This window comes from Epinephelus lanceolatus, chromosome 4 (genome assembly GCF_041903045.1).
Source record: "Epinephelus lanceolatus isolate andai-2023 chromosome 4, ASM4190304v1, whole genome shotgun sequence".
Classification (NCBI taxonomy): domain Eukaryota; kingdom Metazoa; phylum Chordata; class Actinopteri; order Perciformes; family Serranidae; genus Epinephelus; species Epinephelus lanceolatus.
The window spans coordinates 15,983,282-16,003,183 of NC_135737.1; the positions used below are offsets into that span (position 1 = coordinate 15,983,282).

The window sequence follows — 19,902 nt, forward strand, 5'->3', positions numbered from 1 at the left end:
AGCATTTCCACCAAGTTGTTCATTTTACACAACGCTGCGTTGAACAATGGGAAGCTGAGCAATAGAGACGTGAAGCAGTGTGTGGGTGGCACAGTGGGCAAGAGGGAGAGACAGAGATGTGCCAGAGCTCTTTTCCTCCTGATTAAAACAGTTCATTTTTCATATATTCAGAAATTAAGGCACAAACAGTCAGTTGATTTACTTTTCTAACCTTAAGCTGATCCAAAACACGTAGTCACTTCAAGGGAGCTGCACAGATTACTGGCACATGTCTATGCCTCTACCTGCAATGCATTTTGCATTTTGACAACATACTTCTGAAATCAGTCTCTATTGGACATGTTTTTGGAGCAGAAAGCCTGTTGTTCTTCTGAAAAAGCCTCCAACCACTAGCAGCTGAATATAGAGTGGAGTTTAACAATAGATTCAAATTAAAAATGATGCGACATGGGAGTCAACTGAGATCAAGAGGCTTCATCCCACAGTATCCACCATGTTACGGTAGAGCATATGACTAACTGGCATCACCAGTGAAGCGTGTAATCAGCAGGTGAGACAGCCAAAACTAACAGATACAAGCTGCACTGACTGATTTTGTAGGTTGGTGGGACCAAAGGCAGTGAGATGTAACTGAAAGATTTATACATGTATATCCATAAAGTGACATCAACAAACTGCACACGGCTCACTCAGATTTACCGGTCTCCTGGTATGCCATCTCTTTTTACCAGAGTAAGAGGGGGCTGGGGGCTTTTCCATTCTGCAGTGCCACTTTATGATTTAAGCTGATAGGTTGCATGTATGTGTGTTTTACATTTGTGCAGTTTTAAAGCAGATGCCTCGAACTGGAAAAGGCTGTAAGGGCACTTGGGAGAGTCAGTGGGTTTGAAGTGCATTGAGCAACTCTGTTGATCTGCACTGTTAATGCATGCACACTGTGGCAACCCCATTACTTATTCAACAGAGCACATGTACTACATATCAAACAGCAGCAAAACATTTGAACACGCAAGTAGGATATCTGAAAATGCAAGCTGGCTGTGAAATTAAGAATATGTTCTCTGATCCAAGAATACACTGCATTATTGCATAAAAGGTCACACGCCTATGCAGAGGACCATCAAACGGTTTCCATGCTCAGTAACTTCCTTCAGCAGCAATGCTCAGCTTATTAGTGTTTCCTGCCCAAAGGTCAGTCTATTAATCAAAGCATTCAAAATACTGTTAATGTCATTTATTAAAAAACTGAACACCACTTATGAAAAAAATAAATGATGCCGGATTAGATATGAGATACTTGGGAGCTGATGTCCACTCAACACTTCAATTCATGAAGAAATGTTTAAGGAAACACATCTAAATGATTTTTATTGCCACCTTTCACAGGAGGTGAAGGTTTGTTATTTAATGTATTAGTGTCATTTAACCTGCACATGGACTATAGACTGTGCATTAAAAAGTCTAAGTATTCTGAGAACGCAATATGAAATATACATAAGCATGCCTTGTAAAATAAATTCAGATCTATGCTATTTATCTAAGTGTACCTGAATATCACAGAAAACAAAATAGCATGGAAGCAGTTGGTCTGAACTTTATTCCACTGGCAGGCAAAACAAATTGTCACCTCTCCCATGATCTAACACCTGCGCCCTCAATGTGATACAGCACATATTCTAGATCAATAAGCTTTACACTTCAAACTAAGTTGTCACTTAGTATTATTGTGCGCAATACTGTACATTAAGGCTGCTGAAAATGTTGCACTACTGAAAGAAGTGTCTGCCCTCTACAACAGCTCAAACTGAAGTAAATAATATGACAACCCTCTGAGCTTTCCCAAACTCAGCCATTTAGATGCATTCACTTAAGAAAAAAAAACATATAGAGGGGAAAAACACTGATTGTCAGTAACAGTGTTTTTATTCAGTTTCACCAAATAAAAAATGCTGGTTAAGACCCTTAGGCCTGTTTGGATTGCCTCCTGCCCCAGCTCTGTCATGTCTTCGTCAAGACGCTAAGGTACAAATTAGACACAGTTTATAAGCTGCCCTTTCTCTCTTTATTGCTTATTTTCACTCAGTTGCACACACACACACACATGTGAAAACATTGTAGCTGGTTGTATTTCAAAATATACAACTGTGCTATTTAAACAGAAGTGAATAGCCCTGGTGTATTTTTTTCAAGCAGAAACAGCACAAGATTGATTTTGTTTTTTTCATAACTAACAAACAATTGCTTAATGCGTAAAGTGGAAGCAATAATGTTAGCAGCAAATAGCTGTTTGTTAGTGTTTGACAAGAAAGCCATCAAAAACTAATTAACATGTTCTAAAAAAAAAAAAGCTGTTCTGGACATATTTTTTTGTTTCATGTTGTTTTTCTTAGGTTTTTCCTGCAGCTTCAAGATGTGACATTGCATTATTTCTTAGGACATTTGCAATGAAATATTATAAAAAATAAAATCTTTTACTTGTCTCATTAGCATGTCTCAACAGAGACTGATTTAATGCAGCAACATACATGCAGGCTGTTATGATTAAGAGGCGAGTCTCTCACTTTTGAGTGTTGCACTGCTATTCCCTTCTACTGCTCACTCTGCATACTAACACAACCCACATCAGAACTTGGCATATGAAGTTTGAAAAGTAGCTGATGATATGTAACTGTAATGATGTTTTTCCATTGGTTTGATATTGCACACTGTCACACTAACTTCTATTTGCACTGTGCCCTCACAGCAGGGGGTGACCACGCTGACGCACGATATAATGGTCCTGTTTGGGAGAAGGGCCAAGCCATGATGGGCTCTTGCCATCAACCAAACTCTGTGGACGTCATGAAGAACTGATTGGCTCAGGATGTTGAGCTACAACATGTGTGGACAAATGACTAGGTATATTTAGATATCAGTAATGTGGGAGTCACAGTTCTTTGGAGTTTTGTTTTACTCCTACATATACGGCTCTTACTATCGTCCAACAGATAGTAGCATCTCTATTTTCTGAGTTGCCCCCTTTATCTGAGCTATTCTTAAGAGTTTTGTAAGTGTAAACACTCGACAGCCACTGGAAGCTTTTATTGTGAAGATTTTGCACAAAATGTCAACCTCTGGAGTTGAAGACTGACTGGAGACTGAATGTTGACTCACTGTTTGTTAGAAACATCTATATTGGTTATTTTACTTTCTTTTTGGTGGATAAATATAAATATTGCAAGAAATGAATGAAAGAAACAACCAAGCTACAACTGCAGCGGTCACAGGAAGAAGTTCAGGGACTTGTGGTAGTTTGGACAAACCTAATCTCCAACACATCACTAAAGTAAGCAGTCTCCTGCCTTTTTCTGGAAACAATGGCGGTGCTGTGTCCGCATTGTGATCACGGTTGCTCATTACCTGACACAGTACAGGAGCCCAGCCTGATGAATATCTGCCATTAGAGAAATCACAAGAATTTTTAAAAGGGAGAGAGGGTACACTAGAAAATGGACTTAACACCCAATGTGGCCATATTTACCCTTAGCTGCTTTCCTACAATATGTTTGACCTAGGAATATGGCAGCCATTACCTATAAATACTATGAAAAAACATCTGAGTCTCCATTTAGACTCACTCAGTACAGAGAATATACAGTATCTGAGGATGGAACATTGCATTATATGTTGCAATAACTGACACACAGCCCTCTCTTTTCAATATAAAAGGCAGGCCTGGCATAGCTACATGGAACATTAGGAATTGTTTTCTCCTTCTATTTATGTACGGCATGTACTGTACTCCTGTATAGCACATTTGGAAATGCTTGCCTGGACAACTTGTCAAGGTAAATATTCCCCGAGCTCTTAAATATCACAGCTCGACCTGCCGTGTATTTAGCTGTCATTGTTCACTGAGGTTTTTTACCATACACAAAAGGACCACAAATAGTTGAACTGGTTGTACCACTTACTGGGCTACGTAGACGGTTGCTTACATAAACTGCACTGCAGTATCTCACATTTTTACATTTTTGACAGTGGATGCCTTTATGAAAAATGGCTTATTCCAGAAACAACTCATACAACAACCTGATTACAAAGAGCCATACAAGCAGTTTCCCAGTACATCCAAGCCGCACTGGCTATGTGTGGATTTTCACCATGAATGTAGTAAAATAAGGGAGCCTAAACAATGCTTTTTTGATTTTATTATCAATAAAAATGCATACAGGTACACTGTTTTAACATGTGTTAACTATATCATTGTTTTTATCCATTTTTTTGAACTGAAATGTAGCAACCTGATCTCAGGCCAGAGGGATTAATAGAGAGAAAAAAAAACTTTTAGAACGAAAAAGATTTTTGTCAACTAATTAACACCCTCATCTTGAATCTTAAATACGCCGCTTAACATCAAAGCTGCTCAATTTTACACCTTACCACACAGGAATTATCTCCTCGCTGGTGTAAAAATGCCATTAATACAAGCGCTGTGGATACCCAAAGCCAAGAGAACAAGGCTTTTGCATAGTAGTTACCATGTTGAAGCCACGTCTGCAAATACTATAGAGATGTTCAGTCTTTGATAAGGGCAACTAAATCATGTCCACATAAAATTTATAGGGGTAACGGTGGGGGAATAACTAACCAGGCTGTTATAGACCATTAAACACATTATAATTTGGTTAAGTAATATTACTGTGTGATAGGAATGTGAAAAATAAATATAGAGGCAATGTATAGAGGATCATCAAGGGAGTTGGTTTAGCTACATTAAATCTGCATTCATAGTTTAGTGGAAACAAAGACTTTTTATTTAGAGCAGGGCTGCCCAATTTGGGGACCGATTAGTTTTGGCCCGCGGCCCATGCTCAAATTTTCAATAATTAAATAATTATTATTTTCCCGCTGCCAGCAGTCGGAATATCTCTTTAAATATTTATTTATTGTTGCACTTCCTCTACTGACCACAAATCAGCATTGTGTTACATTGAGGGTAGGGTGGCGCTGTTTAGCTCCCGTCAGCTCAAATCCGGCCGGAACTGACCAGAGAGGGAGAAGATGCTGGGATGGAGGCATGGAGCGTGTGAGGAATTGGCACACTGACAAAAGAAAGTTTAAAAATTGTTGGGAACACGAGTACTTTTTTACTGAAATTGATTCCAAGGCAGTATGTCTAATATGCAAGCAGAGAGTCGCTGTTTTAAAAGAATACAATCTCCGTCGCCACTTCGAAACCCAGCATTCCCATCAGTTCTCAAAATACACCGGAGACGAGAGAAAGGTGAAGGCTGGAGACCTGCTATCAAAGTTAACCTCCCAACAACGTACCCTACTCCAGCCGTCAACTGTACAAGAGAATGCCACTCGGGCAAGTTATCAGCTTAGCTCCATCATTGTCAGAAGCGGACGACCGTTTGCTGTGGGTGATTTTGTGAAACAATGTCTGACAGTTGCTGCTGACACCGTGTGCCCAAATCAGACGCGGGCTTTTTGTTCAATTATATTCCTATTTGAAAATGATTGTTCAAGACAGTGGAGACTTTAATATATTGGTCTTGTAGGGACATGTTGTGTCCCATGTTTTTAGAGACATAGGCCTGGTACTTATTATTTTTCTGCTTTCAATAAACAGAAATGTTATTCATTTTCTAAATTACTTTGTATGACTGTTTATTTTGCATAGTTATATCATAGTTATTTAATTAAATGCACTGCAACATGAATGTTTAGTTTTGGCCCATGACCCTCCACCCTGATTCATTTTTGGCCCTCCACTGAGAAGTATTTGGGCACCCCTGATTTAGAGGGTTGGGCTCTATCTAAAAGCAGCATAGTGCAGGGCATGATGTACTGTAGTTAGATGGTAAATGTTAAAAATGTATCAATGCAGAAGCTTAATAAGCTGACATAACAGTCCACTGGTAAATCAGAAATTTACATAATTCATGAATGGCTTGTGATAACCCAAAGTGTAGCTTTTTGTTGTTGTTTTTTTAAATAGATGTGGCATGTTACTATTAAGAAGTTCATTTTGGGAAGTCATGTATTAAGGAACCCCAAGTCAATTCATCAACCTCAATATTTGAGGTTTTTTAACATCAAACTTTTGCAGAGAAGTAATGATACAGGTGATGTCTGCACATCCTAGAACAGGGGTAGGCAACCTGTGGCTTAGTAGCCACATGCAGCTTGTTGGCCCTTCTCCAGTGGCTCCCTTTGGCTTTGACAAAAAATTATATGGAAATGAATAACACTTATTTTGTTACCATTTAAATTTTCATTTATAAATTATAGCCCTAAAGTGATGCTTACCTTTTCCAGTTGTGTAGCCTATACACGTTTTTAACACCTCGTCAACTATGAGCATTATACATCTACGGCCTGGCGCCTTTTTCAAAAATTTGCCGAATCTCAATAGTGATGGCTAGTCTTGAGTCTCCTTAGAGAGGCTAGCTATTGATTCCAAATCTGGAAAAGAAAACGTTGCAGAGGAAATTTTCAGTGAGTGGAGAAATTTGTTTGCTTTCACTACTAAAGCTGCAAAGTTTATGTACCAAATAATCATTAATAGCCCACTGCAAAGTAGTTACTTTGTTGTAAAACACATTAATAAATGTTCATTTAGACCTATTATCAATGTTTATCGGCTAAATCAGATTAGATAGGCTGTGTTGCTGTCACTATAAGGCACAAATATGCATTGTGGCTCCAGACATATTTTTAAAATTTTATTTGGCTAAAAATGACTCTTTTGATATAAAAGGTTGCTGACCCCTGTCATAGAACAAAGTCAGTATCAGTGCTACTGTTGATACACAGCGGCAAGATAGTATACAAACAAATATCCCAAATAACCTTCCCATCAAGCTTGATCCAGCAGGTTTTCACCCACTTTCAACAATGCCATAGTACATATAATGAGTTGGATTCTTTTGATATCACAACAATTACAATTTAAATATTTATTGAATAAATGAATACACTAAAACAGTGTAGTCATCAAATGCCACTTAATAGTAGGCCATACTGTCACACAATTTGAGCCAGAATCCTCCTGGTGGACTACTTCTGATAACTGACAATGCATGTCACTAAGATAGCTGCCTGACTTGGGTGCAGGCCAGTAACAACAACATCATTCAAAAGCAGCAAAGATCAATCAAAACAGGCAGCAGTTTCTGCAGCAGAAACCAAGTGAGGGCAAGAAATGTGGAACAACCTATATACTTCAGGTCTTAAAAAGCTGCATAAAGGCACAGTGCAAAGGTTGCATTGACTATAAAAATAATGGGTGTCACTATCGTGACATCACCCATTGGTTTGTGGACTCCTGTTTTAAAGCCTCAAGTTTGGCATTTCGTCCATCCTGGATTTTTAGAGCCAAACTGACCATCTTTAGATGAGAGGCTGGTGCTGTGGAGCAGTGAGGGGTGGATCTGACTGAGAAGCTGAGGACACTACCACCAGACAGCCTGTCACTCACAGTGGCCCACCCTTATAAATGCAGAACTTTAAGCCTTAATAAAATGTAAACTGGTGGGTTATATAAAAATTCACCCCCCATACAGTTGTCATGAAGGGGAAAATTTGCTATAGAGACCACAACCTTTTTTGTACCTGACTGTAAACGATGTTTATTTCTGCTCTAAAGCTGGGCATTTTAATATAGATGTCTATGGGAATTGACTTGCTTCTGGAGCCTGCCTCAATTGGCCTTTCAATGAACTGCAGTTTATGGCACTTTGGCACTCATTTTCTAAAAACTTTTCTATTCTTGCAATGCCAGCGTGGTGCGGAAGCCCTGAAAGGCAGGATGATTTTTTTATGCTGGAAATGTTGACAAAAACCTTTGCTTATGTCCTATGTACAAAATACTATCTCCTACATACAGGATGTTATCGTCTACGTACAGGATCTCCTATGTACAAAATACTATCTCCCACATACAGGGTGTTATCTTTTACATACAGGATGTTATCTCCTATGTGGGAGATATTATCTCCCAGGAGATAGGAGGAGATACTAGGAGATAAAATCAGGCTGTTTTGAGTGACAAAGCCGTCCAGAAAGAGAGTGCTTAGTGCACAGTACAAATTAAGGATAGACCGATACATCGGCCGGCTGATATTTGAGTTTTTTACTTGTATTGGCATCAGCCGATACGCGCGTGGGTTCGCGGATTTATTTTTCCCTGGCATGATTTACAGACAGGCATCCACGGGCAGCTCTGTGTTGCCGGAATACCCTGCAGCGCACATGTAGCAAATCCTACTGTGTACAGTAGTTGTTGTTTTATTTATGCTTCAGCTTAAATATTTGTTTATTTTATAAAGACATTACTGGAAGATTTAAGAGCACTGAACTCTTTTGTTTATTTGAATGAATAATAATAATAATAATAATAATATTCTACCTGTTCTACCTCAACTTTCCATCTTGTTTTAGTATTTTTTACTGTTCAATAAATGTTTCTTATTTTAAACTTGAGACCTGTAGTATTTGTTATCATTTTGTCATTTTTTTGATGTAAATTGAGGGAGCAAAAGCAGTATCGGCCCCAAATATCGGCTCAAGAAAATCGGCAGTCCATAATCGGTCATCGGCTAAGGGTGATGGAAAAAAAATCGGTATCGGCATCGGCCCTAAAAAATCCATATCGGTCTATCCCTAGTAAAAATGGCTTGAAAATTCAGCCAAATGTAGCATAAACAAAGGTTAACTAACTACAAATGCCCACTGTAAAACATAACAGAACTGTGCAGTGGCACCTGTAGTATTCTATTTCACTGATACTGATACCATACCACCATAAACATCTGATTAGCCTAGCGCACGCATTTCAAATACAAGCTGGGTTTTGTTCAACTGTTGTTTCTGCACCATAGATTCATGGATAGGGCCACTGTCCATAAAGGCAAGGAGGAGAGAGAGAGAGCCGCAAAGGTCTGTTTCTACTACCCTAGCTTTATGAGCTTATAACAAAGTAAAACCAATGCATTTTAAGAAAAAAACACTAAATAAATGTTTAAAATTCACCTTGCCTCTGAGGGCTTCCGTAGCATGGGGGTCCAACCAGAGAAAACAAACATACTCACAGAAATTGCACCATTTTCATGAATACCATTAGTACATTTGTTTTATGAATATCATGGATGGTTTTGAATTTGTTGTTTTCAGCTGTCACAGAAACAACACCTGCATTTACTGCAGATCATACAAGAAACAAAGCAAATGCTCTACATCTATCAGCATGCCAAAACACTATGTTGCTGCTTAGGCTTAGCTGCATACAACAAGTGCATCTTGGCAGAGCAATGTCAGCAGCAGCCAACACCTTCTATGTCTGTCTACGTTGTTGGTTCCATTAGTCTTCCAGCTAAGCCAGCATGTGGATAAACAGGCCACTGTGAGATTCAAGTGCTCTGATTGCAGAAAGAAAAGTAAAAACCACAATAACCAGACTGCAGATACTTTCGTGGAAATAGGTCAGACATGAGATTATTTGTGTCTGAAATTAATAGGCAAACTAATCTAAGAATAATCAGATTTTGTAGTTTTTGTAATTTGTGAGAAAGTAAACCTAGAAAGTATCCACAATCCTCAAGTTGCTTAAGACATTCTCTTTAATTAACCAACACTGCTGACATTTCTTTAGAGCCGTCTTCAAGTGCATCCAAAATCAATCAGTCAATCAATGTTTTGGCAACTTCCTCCAGTGATTTATGTGATTGCATTTTCTAATGGTGGTGACTGAAAAAGTAATCAATCAATCAATCAATCAATCAATCAATAAATAAATAAACAAAACATTAAACCCACAGGGGGTACTGTTTGCTGGGTCACAATTTTCTAAGGGAGAGGTCAGCAGACTCAGCTTCCATTTTTAGTGATTTCATATTTGAAAAATGAGGCCTGTCACTAAATGTCATCTTCCTGCCTCTTTGTCATCTCATCACTCTTTTCACAACTTGTCACATTGAAGCCCAGTCTGTGACATGAGCAAACTGTTAGCTTCCTTCCAGGCAGGCTAGTGGGCTTTATTAATATTTATAGAATAACAGCTTAAGGCCAGCCCCCTTGAGAGCTATCACTCCACTTTGCTGCCTAACACTTGCAAAATATATTGACAACTCCTTTTCAGCACTCCCCTGCCCCTGAAAACCTCCCTATGCAGGTGTACAGCAGGTCTCAAAAATATGCCAGTTTTCTGCAAAAACAAAGACAAGACTCCCGTTTGATTGAATAACTTGCACAACTGGGGAGGCTGAAGTCAATTTTTAAAGAGCTGGGGTTGAAAATTCTTGTTACTGAATTTTAAAAAATGAGGCACAATCATGACATCCTGTCATGGTTGTCACCCTGGTGTATGGTTGGATGAAAAAAAAGGCCCTGCTGGCAGCGCTCCGATGTCTCAGACACAGCTAGCCAGTTTGAGCCAGTTTTCAGTCAAAAGTTTGGCCCGAGACCTTTATAGTACAGAGGGAATCTTCTCATGTCACTTATCTCTTGTCAAACATTAACACTTGTAATGCTGACCCTTGACGTGAAGTGACATGCACATGGACATAATCAAAGGGGGATAGTTTCCTTCGTGAGACACTATCTGATTGCTGGATTAGTGAGACACACAGACTAAAGACCGCAAAATTATTTCATCACTCTTCTGTCCAAATAAACGTTTCCAGAGCCATCCTCATGGCTGCATGCAGACTACACTGTCTATGATGGTGTGGTTACTCTGGCATGTTCACCAAGAGTACTTTGGTGATCAAATGAACTTTGTTCCCTTGCTGGCTTTATGAGTACATACAGTCTGTAAGATTTTTACTAGTTTTCTTTCCAACTAAGCTTATAAACTTTGGATGCCCTTCTTATGTCATTTCCTTTAATGTCTAAGGGCTCAGGTTGTGGCAAGCAATAAACCCCCTGTGTTGGAGAAGGTGTATTTCCTTGCTTTTGAGAGTAGCTGCTACTTTATCTTATAGACATCCATGAGCTGAATTAACATACCTTCAAGCTGCACATCTAGATGCATAAAAATGTGTGTGATCGTTTTACTTAGGAAGAGAGAGATATATATAAAAAAAAGAAGCTAAAAAAAATGACCCCTTTAATCATAGCTAACTACATACAGTATATCCTGTTAAATTCTTATATTACATATTAACTTTCCCTGCAGTTTTAGAAGCATATAAAATCACTTGCCTGCAATTTGGAAGACAAGGTAGTAATAGATGCTGACAGGAAGCTGATGCCAACCTTATTAAAGACAACAACTCTGATCTGAAAATGTTTTAATGTCTTAAGAGGGGGCTTAATCAGTGAGGAGTATGATAAGCTTCTAAATGTCCTGCACCTTCCCTTTAATGTAGCCCTAATTTGTATCCTTTAAAAATGCCTCTGTCGTAGCAATCACGGCTTAAACTCACAGCAACAAATTAGCATGGGATCTGACAGAAATTCAAGTTAAACCTTACAAATGGTTTGTAATACCAAATAGTAAAATTTCAGTCGACCTGCCCCAGTCATACCTGAAATTGGCAACACAGCACCATTTTCATGATGCCTACTTTGAAAAGCTTGAAAGCTAGAACCAAAACAGCCATTGTCATTAATGTATTATGACTGTATATAAATTGCATGTTGTTTGTCTACCCAACGCAACCACTGTCAAAGCCAACAAATGACCTTCAGATCAATAGGGACTGTTATGTTACAACATATTACAAAGATTTAAATAACCAAGATGTATAGCACGATGATTAGAACATTCAGAGGGATCTTTTGTTAATCAAGCACAGCTAATACATGTATGTACATAACACGTTATTTGTAAAGTTATGAACGGAAGAACGTCCACTAGCGGCTAGGCTAATTTATGCAATGTAAACATGCTTGAGCTAATAATGGGTGACTTGCAAAAAACAACTGGCATGTCTATGAAGCTTGACAGTTATTACTGAACTGAATTTTATACCTTTGTTAAAGGATGTTGTTTTTGACTGTTGAGAAGTTTGCCTTCACGGTTTTAAGCCAGACAATCCTGAAGTTTAAAAAAACAAAGATGAGGGTTTGGGCTAAAATGAAAGTGTGTGTGTTAGTGGAGTCAGTATTTATGTGTTGTTTTTATCTTCTATGGCCAAAAGCAAAGAGAAGGGGTGGCAGCTTCTTCTATAATCGATTGTGTTAAATGGGTATATAATATCGTCTCATATCGATTGCAAACCCCTGAATGGCATCGTATCTAAATCGCATCATGGCAGACTTTGTGATATCAGCAAATATTGTATCGTTGTCCAAAGAATTGATAGAATTTCGAATCGTGATGAAACCGATGAGCTACACCCCTATTATTTATTGGAGTTACTTACAAAATTAGAAAATGAATACATCAGATGCACTACACTTAGCTGACACTTCAGTGTTTAAAAGAAACCATGAGTGCAATACCTCATTGTATAATGTGTACAGATCCTCAACAGTTTCTCTTTTAAGAACAACCGAGCATCCTTTGCTTTAACTACAAACTACAGACGCAACTGCTTCCTCAATGACACAAAAAAAAAAATCACAAAATCTCATGTTCATGTGACAAGCTGACAGTATGCACAGTACTCCTGAAAACAAAGACATTATTGCAGTTTATTAAACTCACTACTCACTGCTGTGATAGGTGAAAATGCCACATTCACAACTCTGTATCAGTAGATCAGGAGATATCATTTTTTTATGAGCTGCCACCACTTACCTATAAATCCATGCACTGTTTTGGATATACGCTCGCATTGGCATACATTCATTTCAAAAAATGAAAAATCCTGATAGTGCTTTAGCCATATTATCATTCAAAACATTACACAGCCATAATGACGGCAGCCTTACTGTATATGTTGCTTTTCCAACTGTAAATCACTAGGGTTTAATTACCTGCAAATTAACTGCCGTTTCACTATCTTGCATAAGATTATCCAGGTCATGATGAAATGCCACTGGGGAGGCTGTTCTGATGGGAGGATTCCAAGAAGCAGAAAATATAAGACGCCACTTTGTTAGTCTGATAGCTGCAAGGAACGTGATGCCTGTCAGCTAAATCGCCCTCATAATGTGACCTTCAAAAACTGTAAGGACATCTTATTATTCCTGTCACTTTTTTCAAGTTGAACACAAGTTGAAGTTCTGTCATCAAATTACTAGCCTCTTTATCTGCTGTCCATGGCTGCGGCAGGCCACAGCATATACACAACAACGCGAGTGGGGCAATTTGCTGCAGTGCATTTAACTCTAGTGGTATAAAACACATTGACCCGACAGTTGGGCAGAGTCAGACTGTGAGCAGTAGTTGGGAGCAGTTTGAAATGGTCAGCCTCAATTTCTCTCCATCAGTGGAGAGGTTTTTTTTAGTGCATGATGGGCAATCAAACATAAAGGTTTGTAAGGCCAGCAATGCCAAATCTCCTCGATTAGAGCAAATTGTTTGATGACACTTACTTTGACATTTAATTTCTGAACTGGGGGATTTTGGACTTTCTCTGCTAACTTAATTTGCTGCCACAGGTCTCCATTTTATTTGCACATTTGTCAGCCATTTCACTTGCATATTTCAGCAAAATCTGCCCAACACCAACTTTTTTTCATTAGTCACACTAGTGCAATTATGATCTAGCTAGCCTCATCAGCATTTGATTTATGTCTCTATAGTGCACGTAAACTGCTACTTCTGAGAATATGGGGATATGCTAAGAGAACATTGTTGGCACCACTAAGTGCACCTGGTCCTGTAAAATGGCCTCGTGTTATTTGGCTGTTAACAACCATGCAAGGCAACCATCAGATCTAATGACCCTCCAGAGATAGCATCCCATCCCATTACTGGTCCAGAACCATGTTTAAAAGTGGGAACGAGACACTGTCATTCGAAAGCACTATTATACTTTCTACCTCGTAATGTATGAAAATTCAACAATCAAAGACAAATAAGCAGACTACAGGACTTGTTTTGGCTGTACAAATGTAAATCTTACTGCAGTGTGTCTGTGCTCTGCACTCTGGTTTTTATTTGTTTGTATTTTATTTTGTTTTTTGTGCAATTCTCTTTGTGTTATACTGGTATCATGATTTTTTACGTTGCTATTAATTTACTCATATTCTCTTATTTATGACTGTTTTCATTTGATCATTCCTGTGTTTTTATTTGATAATTCTGAGTTTTATTTCATCTCTTTGTGAAGCACTTTGGTCAGTGCTCAATGTTTTTAAATGTGCTCTATAAATAAACTTGACTCGAAGGTAGCAGCTTTGTGAATTTCAAAGATGGAGTTTTTTAAGACTGAAGAAGGGACTGATTTAATTCTAGAGTAATTCTAAGGCTGTAGAGCAACTACCTTTTTAAGTGCATCTTCAGCTTCTTTAACCACTGTTCAATTTTCATTTTAACAACTGCCCCTCTAACCACACCACATCTGAAATTCAGGGCCATGTGTTCCGTAAATCTGCTTCCTTTGGAACTCTGCTAGTTATCTAGTGTTTGCCTGTGAGAAACTCCCCCTTCAAATTGTGGGGAAAAAAATACTAAGGTCTTGTCTGTCCTGTTTGTCAATTTCCTACATGTGAGGGAATGTCCTTTGGCCATTATTCTTACACACCCTGTTATCAAAACTCTGAGCATCCCCAAAGGGTTGTATCATGAATTGGTGATCATTATAGCCTCATTTCCACCAAGCAGTTCAGTTCTGTTCAGTTCAGTTTGTTAGATAAAAGAGAGGGGTATTTTTTTCTAAAGCGTTTTCATTCTCAAAAGTTGTGGATGGTACTAACAGGACCATCCCATTCTGTTATGTTTTTGAGGTACCTAGCACACTGACCCAATACTAAAAGGTGGAGCTGAATCACTGCAGTCTGTTGACTGTTCAAGAGAGAATTGTCACTCTTGCTCTATAAAGACTCAATGCACAAACCCACTATTATTAAAAATTCCATTGACTCTAGACAATCCAGCCTGTTCTTTTCATGTTCTGAAAATGTTGGTTTGCTAGCCCATTCGGTGGCTGATCAACGAGGTGCAGACTTTCCTCTTAGGGGTGTAAAGTTCTGGTCGATTGGTTGGTTGATATGTTCATGACCGACCATAGTCTCACCAGTTGACCAGTCACTGATGTTGCTTTAATCAGGCCACGTGTCCATCAAAGCCTTTCTTTTCCCAGCTGGAAACAGCAGTAACGTTGTTCAGCACTTGTATTTCTCCTCTGTGCCTGCTTGTCTCTATGGTATTTGTCCCACGCCTTCTGCACTGTGATTGGACTACTGGTGACAGTGACAAGTGCTGCATTTTACCCAAAGTTAAACATTTTTCAACTCTTATTTTTAATTGGAAATTGGATAAATAATCACAGAAGACATTCAGCGTCAGATTTTATAAAAAAAAATCTTTCGTCTTAACATACACAAAGGACCGTTTCTGTCATAAATGTAAGAGATGCAGGATTAATGCACGAGGTGGGACTTCCAACAATGGTCATCACTGCAGATGTGCTCTCACTTCTCAGGAATCCCCCAGTCTACTCTGAGCATCATATCTCTGCTCTGTGAAGTATTCTGAAATTATCTTAAGTTATATGGGGAGCAGAGCAGATTTTAAGAAAAACACAAGCAGGATAATGCTCCACTGTGGCACTGAGCAGACAAGAATATATCAAAGCAATGTCTGTAAGGATAATGAGTACCACACCTGCGGATTGTCATTAGCTTCCGCAGCAATGAGAGTCATCTTAAAAATTGCTACATGCATACTATGTAATGTCGGACACAAAGGGGAGTCTATTGCCATGTGCCCAGGAGGAGAAATACTACACTGTGTCTGGGGGCTCAAGTGCATAATTTCTACCCTAACCTCACTCCTCAAGTACTTTGTTTGAGTGATTCTGACTTCCAGAGCACCAAACAGGTGTAAGATTCCAGTTCTTTGAAAAATGGATCTGATAGTTTTACAGGAAAACATGAACACTGCAATTCTCCAGAATAACAGAGAATGTGGAGACACATCTAAAACATCCACCCAAATCTCATCATGTCTAACACTGATATTAAGTTGGCTTATCCCTCATCAAAATTCAAGAAATTCAGCACACTTAGATGTGAGATCAGATGTTTGTTTGTTCACATCATATTTTCTTTCATTTTTTTGAATAAGCGAATTATTGGGGAATTTGGATTTCTCTTTGTGTAACCAGTGATATGGGTTTCAATGAACAGAAGTCAGTGCAGCAGTGTTACAGCATCAATACAGCAAAATTAAGTTTCTCTGTATGTTTATATTGGAGCTAAAAACACTAAGGTGAAATTGTCTGTGTTTTCCTCTGTCACTTTAAATTTTTTAATCTGCCATCTCACAGGGAACCCATAAAGCTTTCTGAAGGAGCTAAAACACACAAAACACACATACTGCATCAAACAAATTCTATTTTAAAACCCACATCAGGTCGACAATGGCCACAAAAATAAATTCCACTTCAGTTCTCTGCTTGTCAAATTAAAACAATGCCACACATAAAGCACAAAACAGAGATTTGTTGTAATGTTGTACACATAAATTGGAGGTCTCTGTATATGTCTGTATGTTGGGGCTATCACAGGAGGAAAATGGTGACCATCCACAAAGAAAAACTGCTTCGCGCCAATCAGTTGGTCACTTGGTAACACCACATGCTTTTGATTTCTGCAGTGTCCTCAACTTATCACACAAAGTCTGGAGCTGTGCTGTCAACATTTGAAAAAAATAGGGGGTTGTGTGTGTGTGAGTGGTTGTGGGAGAGAGAGAGAGGAGGTGGGGGCATGCAGTACCCAGCTTTCATGTCCAATAAAGTGGTGTAATTGTGACAGCTACCCATTAGTTCTATGTGTGATAAATCACAAGATGACAGACTGCAGCTTCAACTAAACATAATGCTCCGGGCTAGAAAATTCACCTCTCCTTTTGTTGCACTCAATGCTGCTAAGTAAAAAAAGCAGGAATATGAGGCTCACTGACAGTACAAAGTAAGAGGAAAAGCCTATTTACAATTTAAATATCAAATATAGTACTTTTTACTTAGTAACAGAGGTCAATTTAGTTTAATTTTAAGAGTTTCTCTGGTGCAAACAGGTAAATGCTTCTGGTAATAATTTACATCAAATTAACATGAGATTATTATATCTATTCTATTGTTATGCTCTTCCCACTGAGCCACAGAAGATCATGGAGAACATAGTCTTCACAAACCACAGTATTCATTTCCCTCAAAAGCAGCCATTCCCTCCCTAGATGACCGTACAGTTCTCACAACAATTATTACTTGAAATACACAATATCCCCCTGGAAAACTCCAGAGGGACAGAGGCATTTCATTGTTTCCTCTCTGTCATCGTTCTGCCCCCGTACACTGCCAACGTTAGTTCAAACACAACAATCGCTTATGGAATATAACAAGGTCCAACTGCAACTTACATGTCATCTTTCTTTCAGCATTCTGTCCTTTGGAGAATAGCTGTGTGTTCAGTTCACAATGAAACAACAACAAAGGCGAAAAGACAAGCAACAGATTTTTCATTTGTGATCACAAAGGGAGGGTTGTTTCCCCTCTTATCATGCAGAGAACTAGTGCTGAGGCTGCTTCACAGAGCTCATCAGCACGACAAAGACAACTGGGAGAATGCAGCCTTGTTCTACAAAGGTTAACCTCGACGGGACCTAACAACTTCAGACTTTTCATTTGATGACTCCACCAAACACTTGCCATGGAGGATGGAGGGCCCCTGGATTCCCTTGGATTTAACCTCTAATATCTGAGGTCAAGCAACCTGCTCAACCAATGGCAGCACTTGTGAGCTCTGCTATGTGCAAGAAAAAAAAATCTCCCACACATCGAGAGTAGATTTTTAATGGTTCTGCAGCATGTCGTGGGAAAAGTTTGCCGCTAATACAGACTGATAGTTTTTTTTTCCTTCCACTTAATTTAAATTTTTAAACCATTAGATTATGATGGCACAAACGCACTTTTTTTTATGCCATCTAGAATTTTATTTGAGATTTTGTTGTGCTATAAAGGTGTTAAATTCTCTTCAGTCAAACACCAATTCACCTTACTTTTTACACAGCTTGCTAGTATAATTTTGTTCATTCCTAGAGAACTCTCCATTAATATATAACACCAGTAATCTTTACATTGGTGCGATGTAGCGTACGACCAAAATCTACTACCAGCATGAGTACAACACCATCACTACACTCAGTGGTGTGTGTGTTAGTCTTACAACTTGCCCAATCAGAGTGCAGAGCTGGTCTGAGCTGTGTGTAGGGCCCCAACAATGATTCCCAGGGGTCCTACTCACGCTTTTACTCCTCCAGTCTCAAATGTGTGTGAACTGCAGAACATTCAAATGGAGATGTTTCTTATTTTATCCCGCCTAACTTAAATTGGTTTGATTGTGACCCCCTGTGATGATGCAGTTTTTATGGCTTTGCCTCATAAAAGAAGGCAATTAAAATTAAATCAAATTGTGGTAAATCTAAATTTTAATAATGGGAGTATAACTGGTTAATGATTTATTGTTTTGTTATTATTATTACTGTGCTATATCAATAAACTATCAGCTGTGCAGTTTTCCTTAAGCCTCATCCAAGTATTTCTCCATTTAAAACCAGCAGGCACAATCCACTAGGTTGGTACTGCTGTAACACTACGATATAGAGGCTACTACAAAGTTGAATATGGACTCACCTGTAATAAAAAAGGGAGGGGGCTACAGTTCAAATCCCTGCCACAACACATCTACATGTCCTCTCTACGCCTTTAAATAAAAGCAGTGTCTGTAGTAATGTAACCCGCAGCCTGTGCAGACAGTGATAGAAGACAAGGTCTGTGCACATATTTAATCTTCATACAGCAGGGCACATTCACCTATACCTCTGAATTCAGAGAGCAAGTCCTTCTCCGTCTTCATCCGTTATTTATGTACCTCTCTCCCATCATTTAGGACGCGCTGCAGCCATCCCTATTCCTGAGCCTGCTTTGAACGCCAACTGTGGACTTTTCGATCCCTTACTGGCTATCACATTTACACAGTGCGATATTAAGGCGGTCCACAAACCCTTAGGGCTGCTAAAAACCGAGGAGCAGGTAGCCTGCCGTGCTGCACCGTTCACGAAGCGCCGTTAATCTCGCCCTGTCCGAAGAATAACGTGCGGGTAAACGGGCAGCTTTGTAAAAAGACAGCATAAACAAAACGGTGCATATGCAAAGAGATAAAGCACACATCCGTCTGTGGTGAAAGTGATATCGGCTCCCTACATTAGTTCTCCGTATATGCTCCGCTACTGCATGATGCTTGTGTGCAGCTGTCTGTTTTTCTGCAACACTGGCAAAAAAAAAAAAAATCCTTACTAAAATTAATCTTACCATTCTGAAGACACATCCAATGTAGCAGGCCTGTCCCGTTGACAATTCACCAATATAGTCTGAGATGCCCCCAAAAAGCCCTTATGCTTCTACTTCGTCGCCTTCTTCTTCTTCCCTCCCTTTCGTTTTGATAGTACCCAGAGCAGGCGAGTGTATTTCCACTGTGCACGACACGGTACGGCAGAAAAAAATCCTCCTCCTCCTCCTCCTTCTGCTGCTCCAAGGTGCTGCTGCTGCTGCTGCTGCTGCTTACAGCGCTCTCACAGAGGCACACATGGATGCGAGAGGCAGACCACCGAGATGCCCATTAGCATGCACACACCTAATTGAACCGCCGTGAAAATCCGTCGGGAGAAATATGTGAAATAGTCCCCGTACACAGAGTGGGAGATAAGGTGACACGCCAGCCGATATGCTGTGGAATGACAAGCTGCGTGGTCCCTCACGATTTACAATTACGAGTTTGGAGCAGGGATGAGAGTGCGAC

The 19,902-nt window shown here is 39.3% G+C and overlaps 1 protein-coding gene across 13 annotated transcripts in view; it reads right to left on the reverse strand.

Annotated features, from left to right (window-relative positions):
- Positions 1-19,597, reverse strand: part of tenm4 (teneurin transmembrane protein 4) — a 179,718-nt gene extending 160,121 nt beyond the window's left edge. For all 13 annotated transcript variants that reach the window (XM_033631116.2, XM_033631115.2, XM_033631113.2 and 10 more), the window contains exon 1: positions 19,416-19,597. The gene's annotated coding sequence lies outside the window, so the exon portion shown is untranslated. The remainder of the gene's footprint in view (positions 1-19,415) is intronic.
- Between the last annotated feature and the right edge of the window lie 305 nt (positions 19,598-19,902).